Below are 8,996 nucleotides of genomic sequence, written 5' to 3'. Positions count from 1 at the left end.
GGCCGCTGCGCCTGCGTGTCCGGAGCCTGTGCTCCGCAACGGGAGAGGCCACAGCAGTGAGAGGCCTGCGTACCGCAAAAAAAAAAAAAATAAGAATATCTATTTTATCTAACTTTCTCTCACAAGGGTACTTTATAAAGACATATGTTAAAAAATATTTATTCCTAACATTCAGGAAGAACCTTTGGGGAATTTTCACCCAGGAAGTATGCAGTCCTTTTACATTTAAAATTTATAGCAAGGTGGTTGTAATATAAATAGGGAGAACCTCTTTGTAGGGCGGCTTTGCAAAACTTACCAAATCTTAAAACTTTTGAATGTATGGTTTTGATCCAACAATTCTATAGTTAGATATTTACCCTAAGGAGATAGAGATAAGAGCAGAGGGTTAGAATGAAGACTATATATTACCTAAAAAAATTGGAGACAACCTAAATAAATTTTGTTATATCCAGGCAATGGAGGGCTACACAACTTAAAAAATAATGCACTATAACATTTAATGACATGGAAGGACATCCACTATGTAGTATAAGAGAGAGAAGAAAGCAGGTTATTAAGCAATATGTATGCTCTCACCCTCTTTTATTGCAAATTATATTGAGAAAAAACTAGAGGTCAGCAAGCATTTTCTACAAAGGGCCAGACAATAAATATTTTCGGTTTTGTGGGCCGCAGAGTTTCTGTTGTAACTACTTGTTGTAGCTTGGTTGTTGTGCAAAAACAGTCATTCATAATATGTAAATGAATGGGCCTGGCCGAATTTAGCTGCTGGGCCGTAGCTTGCTAGTCCATGGTCTTTGGTAGTTTGCTGACCCCTGATCTATAATTGTAAACAGTGATTCATCTCTAGGAACTATAATTCTAGATTTAACTTCCTTCTTTTTACTTCTCTACAAGATCATAGATAGTTCTTTGTTGCCAAAAAGAAATGCAAGATGTGATGACAATAAAGCATTTAATTATATTTCATTTTTATATTCTCAATGATATATTGCTATTGTTAGTAATTCAGTCAGAATAGGATTGGGTTTTATCCGAAGAATAAATTAAAATAAAGGCAACACTTGGTTATTCAGATATTGAGTATATTCTGGTATAGGCTAGTAGTTTGTGATGTTTAAAATTCTGGACCAGCTTTCCCTGTGACCCAGAATATTTCCTATGCTAAAGGTGCCCCCAAATAAAAGATGATTTTAATATTAGCTTCCAAAAAACGTAATTAGGAATTAGGAAGTTTGGTTGGTAGGACAAATAGACACGGTTCTTCAAAGAATTTTCCAAAAGCTTGTAAATTTTGGAGTATCAGCAGCTTTCTTTGCTTTGCTGGAAGAGAGAACAAGGCCAGTTGATTGTGTAAATCAAATAGCTGCCAGAGTTCGTAGGTCGTTCTGCATTGTGGAGTGCAGTCAGTGCTGTGCTGGTAAATGTTTCACAGCCAGGCTTGGCGGGGAAGACAGGAGTGGGGTGGTGGTGGCTGATTTGTAGCATTTGCCAATTTCTTTTTTTTTTTTTAAACATATGCAGTGCACTCTTTTTTTTTTCCACCCCCTTTTTGTCTGTGTTAGGTCTTCGTTGCTGCCCGCGGACTTTCTCTATTTGCGATGAGTGGGGGCTACACTTCATTGTACCGCGTGGGCTTCTCATTGCGGTGGCTTCGCTCGTGGAGCACGGGTTCTAGGCGTGCCGGCTTCAGTAGTTATGGCTCGCGGGCTCTACAGCACAGGCTCGGTCGTTGCGGCGCACGGGCTTAGTTGCTCCGCGGCACGTGGGATCTTCCCGGACCAGGGCTCAAACCAATGTCCCCTGCATTGGCTGGCGGATTCTTAACCACTACGCCACCAGGGAAGTCCCAGCATTTGCCAATTTCTGTGGTATAAATATTTCCAGCTGTGGGCAATTTCAGGCTACCAATGGGACTTGTAAAATTCCTGAATATTTAACAATTCCCCATGTGAGCCAGTGTGAGCCAGCTCCAGCACACCACTGAGTCCAATTAAAATGAACTTAGCCCTAAGCCCACTTACCATAAAAACACTAGCTCCTGCTCTTCCTCCCCGCTCTCCTGGGAAGATCTTCCTGGGAAGCCCCAACTGTTTACATTCTCCTGGTAGGGATATCCTGCTGCTTTGCTCTTTCAAAACTGCTCCGCTCTTACCAATCCCTGTGCCTGCTGAGGCTGCTGCTGTCTGCTGCTGTGTGGGGCTCAGCACTAATCTTTTCTTAAGAGGGCTTTTGTAGGTTACTGACTTGGTGGTCATCCACCCTTCCGTTCCATCAAGTCTTGCCAACTCTGCTTGACTGTCGAACAGGACTTTGTGTTAGAGTAGTGATCTGAGCAACAGGAAGGAATCAGAGTCTCATTGGCCTGACCTAGTGCTGGTCATTATAGATTCTAGGTTGGCTTTGGTGGGAGGCACCACAGCGAAGTGGGATAAGCGGGGAGAGCTGCACTTTAGGGACAACAGTGGGGGAATCGATGCATGTTTGTGGGTGGTGGTGACGAGTGCCTTCCAGAAACCCATGCTCTAGTCTGGCGGCAAAAGTGTGATTCTCCTCCCAGCTCTGATTACTCATTATAGTTTCAGCTAGACCACAGAAGGTTGACACTACCCGGTCCCTGCAGCCTAGGGATGGCACAGAAGGAGTAGAGAATGACAATAACCCATTTGCAGCACTGGGAGTGCAGGATAGACTCTGGGGATTGTCTGGTCATGTGGCTGTGACCAGGTTCTGCCTGAGGCCAGTTGGGTCTTTTATCATATAGCTCAGGTATTTCATCAGCTTCAGCCTGCTCCACAGCAAGTTTCGCCCTGTCTGAAGTTTCCATTTGCACTTACTGTAGAGCTGGCTATGGAATCATGAGCATCACTTAAATATAATATAACTTTCACAATAAAACTAAATGGCATTGAGCTGTGCTATCTTTGTATTTCAATTTTATTATTATGGAAGAAAGGGCTTATTGACAATATTTTTTCCTGACAGTAACTCATTAGGTGCTGTCAACAGCAAAAATCTTAATGGACTTCAGCTATGTGAGCCATATGTGTTATTTCTTTCTTTCTTACCCTCAGGGACATTTGGAATGAAGGATACTCAGGAAGTGGACAACATATTGTCAAATTTGAAAGCATATGGGGCTGAACAGGATTCTGCTGAAGGCTCATGGTCTTATAATCCAATATTTATAAGCAATTAAAGTTCACCAACATCTATAAAAATGTGCCACAGCTGTGAATCAAATTAGTGCCTTGACCTACCCAATTAGACAAAGAAAACATTAATATCATAGTCAGGCGGCCAATTCCCTTCTTAGAATTGATGTAAATAGTGATTACTCTTAAAAATCAAAGGAACACTGTATTTTCACACCAGAAGAAAGAAACTTAGGCTAAAAAATACAAAATTCCAGGTAGGAAAGGGTTCCTTCATGCTTGATTAGTGAACTGTCAAAGGGGAGTAGTCTTTTGCTATCTCAGCAAAAATTTCCTTTTGATTCCAGTCAATCTCTCTCTTCTTTTATGAGGACTGACTGCCCATAGATTTAAAGTCATTGCTTTGTCAGTTGAGGTTGAAGAGCAAACAGTTTCAAGCCTTCCAGAGAGCCCTTGATAAATTAGTAATTTCAAACCACACCCAAATGCTGGTGTAAAACAGCCAGTCATCTCCCTGCTGAGGTCTTTCATCCTCCTGTATGAGAAAAAGATATTTCAGAGCTAGGGTGGGAGCTTCTATTGTGACAGAACAAGTGAAATTATACAAGTGCTCACTTCGTGTCTAATTTCCTATTCTCATGATTTCCTCTCTGCTTTCTCTATTCATTGGTCAGTTTCCAATTACAGAAACCATTCAAGAAGCATGAACTTGCCAATAAATTTATGAAATGTAGGTGAAGGAGTGTAGAGTAAGGAAGTTACTATAAATTATCAATTTTTCAGTTGGAAGAATATTTTGGGACTCTTCTCTAGAGAAAAATAGACTCTTACCAAAATTACTTTGCTCTTTAAGTAGAAACTGAAAAATGCCTAGCTTAAAATGTATGAAAATGCATGAATTTTTAAAAAATGTTTTGCTATGAAAGGATAGTAGGGCAACAGTAGAAATGTTTTTGTCAATTTTCATGATACTTATTTAATCTCCATATATACAGAATAACCCTAAACGTGCTGTAAAATGAGTTGGTCTGATTACTCTGATTATCTTCAGTTAGGCCGTTAATAGATTTGTAGGATGTTTTACTAACAGCATGTGGCATAGCCTTGAACACCTATTCTGTCATCGTATTCAAAACCATTGCATTTCCACAGATCGAACAGTTTCCTAGTAGTTTGAATTTTCTGTGTGAAACAAAACGTTGAAGCAATAGCATATTTTTTCCCCTCGGAACTATCCTGGTTTACTGAACATTGACTAACAGAAGGAATTTATTCAGTATCATACACTCTAGTCATTCTCAGTCACCATTACACTTTACTTATATTTTCAGTTTAAAGAAAATTTGTAGACATTCATGAGGCATTAAATTGAGTGTTTTGTGTATGTCACACTGTAGTGCATTAACGTGCAGTTAACAGATCCCATTTCTCCCATTAATCCATTCTCCCTCCCTCCTTTCCTTTTTTCCCTTTTCTTCTTTACTCCCATATATTTTTAAATATCTGTAGTGTTTTATTCAAAGTTGAGCAGACATCCCCTTGGTAGACATTCATGAGGCATTAAATTGAGTGTTTTGTGTATGTCACACTGTAGTGCATTAACGTGCAGTTAACAGATCCCATTTCTCCCATTAATCCATTCTCCCTCCCTCCTTTCCTTTTTTCCCTTTTCTTCTTTACTCTATTCAAAGTTGAGCAGACATCCCCTTGTCTCCAAGGAGTGCACAGTTGAGTGGGGCAGCTGATGATCTTCCCTTTGAAAATCTAATCTATTTTATGACTCATGAACCTTCCTTAGTAGAGACATGTTACCTATTATTCATTTGTATAAAGTTTTTTTCTGTTGTTTTCTGCTATGTTGCAAGCCGTTTTTTGTGACTTATTTGACGTTAATTGCTTCAATCGCCTCTTTAAAAGATACAGTTATGTTTGTTTTCTTTCAGTCCCCTAGCAACTTCTCGTTCTTTCAGACCTTACAAAAATAATTCAGGCTGTGGTGAATTCATGAACAAATTCCCTTCATAATTTAGGATTCTTGTCAGATCTGCCAATATGTGCAGAGCATTTTCAGAATGACCATTTTCCTGAACTGTTTATATAACAAAGGTCAAACTTCTGTTTTTTAATATTCCTATTTTACCTTGAAATTGTCCACTGTTATTTTCTTTCAAATGAGAACATTTTGGTTTTTTCTCAACCATCTTAGACCATAATTGTTCCAGAATTTTCGTATATCAGTAGGTGCAGTGTTTTAAGGAAAATGTAATATTTGAAAAGCTCATTTATTTCCCTAAAAATTATTGAACTGACATCAGTTTTCTGATATTTTTAATTGTTAGTGGTGATAATTCTTACTCTGAGAATAATTGATACTCCAAAGTGCTATTGAGGTCATGCTTCCCTTTTGATTTTTCTAGAAATTTGGATTTCTTACATGAGGTTGTTTGTGTATGTATGTACACATATAAATGTATATATGTATCTAGAAAGATAAATAGATATATGTATATATAGAGAGATTTAAATAGAGATGTAATATTTTTCATGAACCATTTGAGAGTGGATTATAGGGATCATGTATCTTTTCTCCTAAATACCTCAGTGTACATTTCATTAGAATAAGAACTTTAACTTACATAACCACAGTACAGTGACCAAAATCAGGAAATTTAACGTGGCTCCAATAGTATTATCTAATCGACAAAACATTTTCAAATGTTGCAGTTTCACTAACAGTTTCGATAATGTTCTTTATATATTTTCCTACCGGTCTAGGAGCCCATCCAGGAACCACATTACATTTGGTAGTCAAATCTCTTTAGTCTCCTTCATCTGGAACAATACCTTAGCCTTTCATTGTCTAAAAATGACAATACATTTTTTTTCTGGTTTTAGATTAATTTTATTTATTTTTAAATTGAAGTGTAGTTGATTTACAATATTAAATTAGTTTTGGGTGTACAACATAGTGATTCAATATTTTTATAGATTATACTCTGTTTTTTTCATTCATAGGATTATAATATATAAAAATACTGAAGTTATTACAAAATAATGGCTATCTGTGCTGTACAATATGTCCTTGTTGAATATTTATTTTATACATAGTAATTGTGTCTCTTAATCCCATATCCCTATTTTGTCCCTCCTCCCTTCTGTCTCCCCACTGGTAACCACTAGTTTGTTTTTTACATCTCTGAGTCAGTTTCTGTTTTGTATATTCGTTTGTTTGTTTTATTTTTTTAGATTCCACATAAAAAGTGATAACATACAATATTTGTCTTTGTCTGACTTATTTCACTAAGCATAATACTCTAAGAATAATAACATAATTTCTAGATCCATCCATGTTTTTGCAAATGGTAGGATTTCCTTCTTTGTCATGGCTGAATAATACCATTGAATATACCACATCTTCTACATCCATTCATCTGTTGATGGACACTTAGGTTGTTTTCATACCTTGGCTATTATCGGTAATGCTGCAGTGAACATGGGAGTGCAGATATCCCTTTGGTATCCTGTTTTCATTTCCTTTGGATATATACCCAGAAGTGGGATTGCTGGATCATATGGTAGTTCTATTTTAAAATTTTTGAGGAACCTCCACACTGTTTTCCGTAGTGGGTGCCCCAGTTTACATTTCCACCAACAGTGCACAAGGGTTCCCTTTTCTCCACATAAAATGACATGCATATTTTTGAGGAATACTGCTTATTTTGTAGAATGTCCCTCAGTTTGAGTTAGTTTGAGATTTCTTTGCAATTAGATTTAGATTACATTTCTTGGGAAGAATACCTTTGAAGGGAAATTTTGTCCTTTTCAGGACATATGTCTTCCCATATCAAGATATCTCTTTGTAATTTATATTACTTTGTGATGTATAACTAATTTACGGGAAGATACTTTGAGACTATATAAATATCCTGTTCTTCATGAAACCTTCATCTACTAGTTTAAGCATCTATTGATGAATCTTGCCTGAATCAATTATTTTATTAATTATTAATTGTTTAAAAGGTAATTTTCTATATAATTTATTCCTTCTACATTATAATGTAAAGAAGAACTTTCCTTTCTCCCTCATACATTTGTTCATTTACTTATATCAACATATCCTTGGATGCTTATTTTAGTTATTTGGGTTATATGCTCTTTCATTATTTAAATCAAAGCGTAAATTGTCTTAGATTTGGTTGATGAGAGCTCTTTTTTGGACTTTGTTATTCTCATTTTCTTTCATTCAGTGATACGTAGATCCATAAGAGCATTCTTTGCTTGTATTCATTTACTGTCTGAGTCACAAAGGTGCCTGCCATGTTAATGAAATTATCAAACAGCATTAGGTAAAAGTATAATTTTCAAAAAGTTAAAAACATGACTCATATGTAGTCATGATGAGTGTGTTAAATAATTATTTAACTCATTAATAAAGGGAGCAATAGGATGGTAAATCTGATTAAAAGGGGAATTTGAGAGTCCAAGTACTTATAGTCAGTGAAACACAGAATGCTGAATAAGACTGCACAGTTAGATTTCAAACTGGTTGATGTGCTACACAGCAGTAAAGTTGTAACCATTTGTATTTATCCTTTCTGTGAAATCTGCAAATTTAACATCGAATTTCACAAGGACTAGGCACTTAACAATATAAAACAGTAAATTAAACAAGGATACATTCTCCTAGAAATTTAAATAATCCTTGGGTGGGTCCATTATGCAGTGCTTTATATTACATTGCAACAACAGGCAGTATCCGTTGCCTTATTTCCAAATTTTGGATAATTTTCCTTATTACCTCAAAGTTATAGTTCTCTTAAAATGCCACGTCAGACTAGAACCTTTTGGTGCTAGTCTTAAATTTTAATAGAAAATCTGAAGTTTCCATTGGTGTCTTTTGTGGATCTTCTTAAATTTCTCTTACTGTAATTTAAGCCCATTTCACCTGTGAAGTTAGAATTTGTCTGCTGTAATTATCCAACCTGAAGGTGAAGACTGAGTTGACCCTTGGCCTCCTCTTCTTTAAAATAATTAGCTACCCATCATTTTAAACTATCCATCTTACCTTGTATCTCTAGTATTTTTCTTCTTAGTATTTGCTTCTGAATATACTGGTGGCTACTTATAACTTATTCCTTCAGAGATAATTTAAAAGTTTGCCCCTTCAGCTATATACTTATCTTTTTATTATTTATTGGAAATTGCAATTGAGTTGAATTTCCTTAAGTCCCTAATTGACTAGAGTAAAGCAAAATAGCCCTCTCAAACTTACTTCAGTCATCCCACAACTGTTCGTGGCCTGTCATGATGTCCAGGACCTGACATAGTACCTCACTGCCAATTCCTAAACTCTGTAGAAATTTCTTATCTCTGCAACCAATTTAAAATGTCAATATTCTCTCCCTCAACAATTGCTCTGTGCTTTCTGCAGTGTAAACATCGCTCAAACACAGTATTGCATTTCTTTCCCCAGTCCTTACTTTCTCATTGACATAGAGTCAGGAGGAGTCAGGAGAGGGAGGAATATAGAGAAATCTGAGAGAGCTCTCTCTTTTTTTTTTAAAGTTATTATTTATTTTTGTCTGGCTGTGTTGGGTCTTCATTGCTGCACACGGGCTTTCTCTAGTTGTGGTAAGCGGGGGCTCCACGGCATGTGGGATCTTCCTGGACCAGGGCTCGAACCCGTGTCCCCTGCATTGGCAGGCGGACTCTCAACCACTGTGCCACCAGGGAAGCCCTGAGAGAATATCTCTTACCAGCATGTGACCAGTAGATCTAGGGTCCTGCCTGTACTCATTAAATAGTCACTGATCCTAAATATATATATATATATACACA

Source organism: Physeter macrocephalus, chromosome 2 (genome assembly GCF_002837175.3).
Source record: "Physeter macrocephalus isolate SW-GA chromosome 2, ASM283717v5, whole genome shotgun sequence".
Lineage (NCBI taxonomy): Eukaryota > Metazoa > Chordata > Mammalia > Artiodactyla > Physeteridae > Physeter > Physeter macrocephalus.
This window is presented reverse-complemented; position numbering follows the sequence as displayed.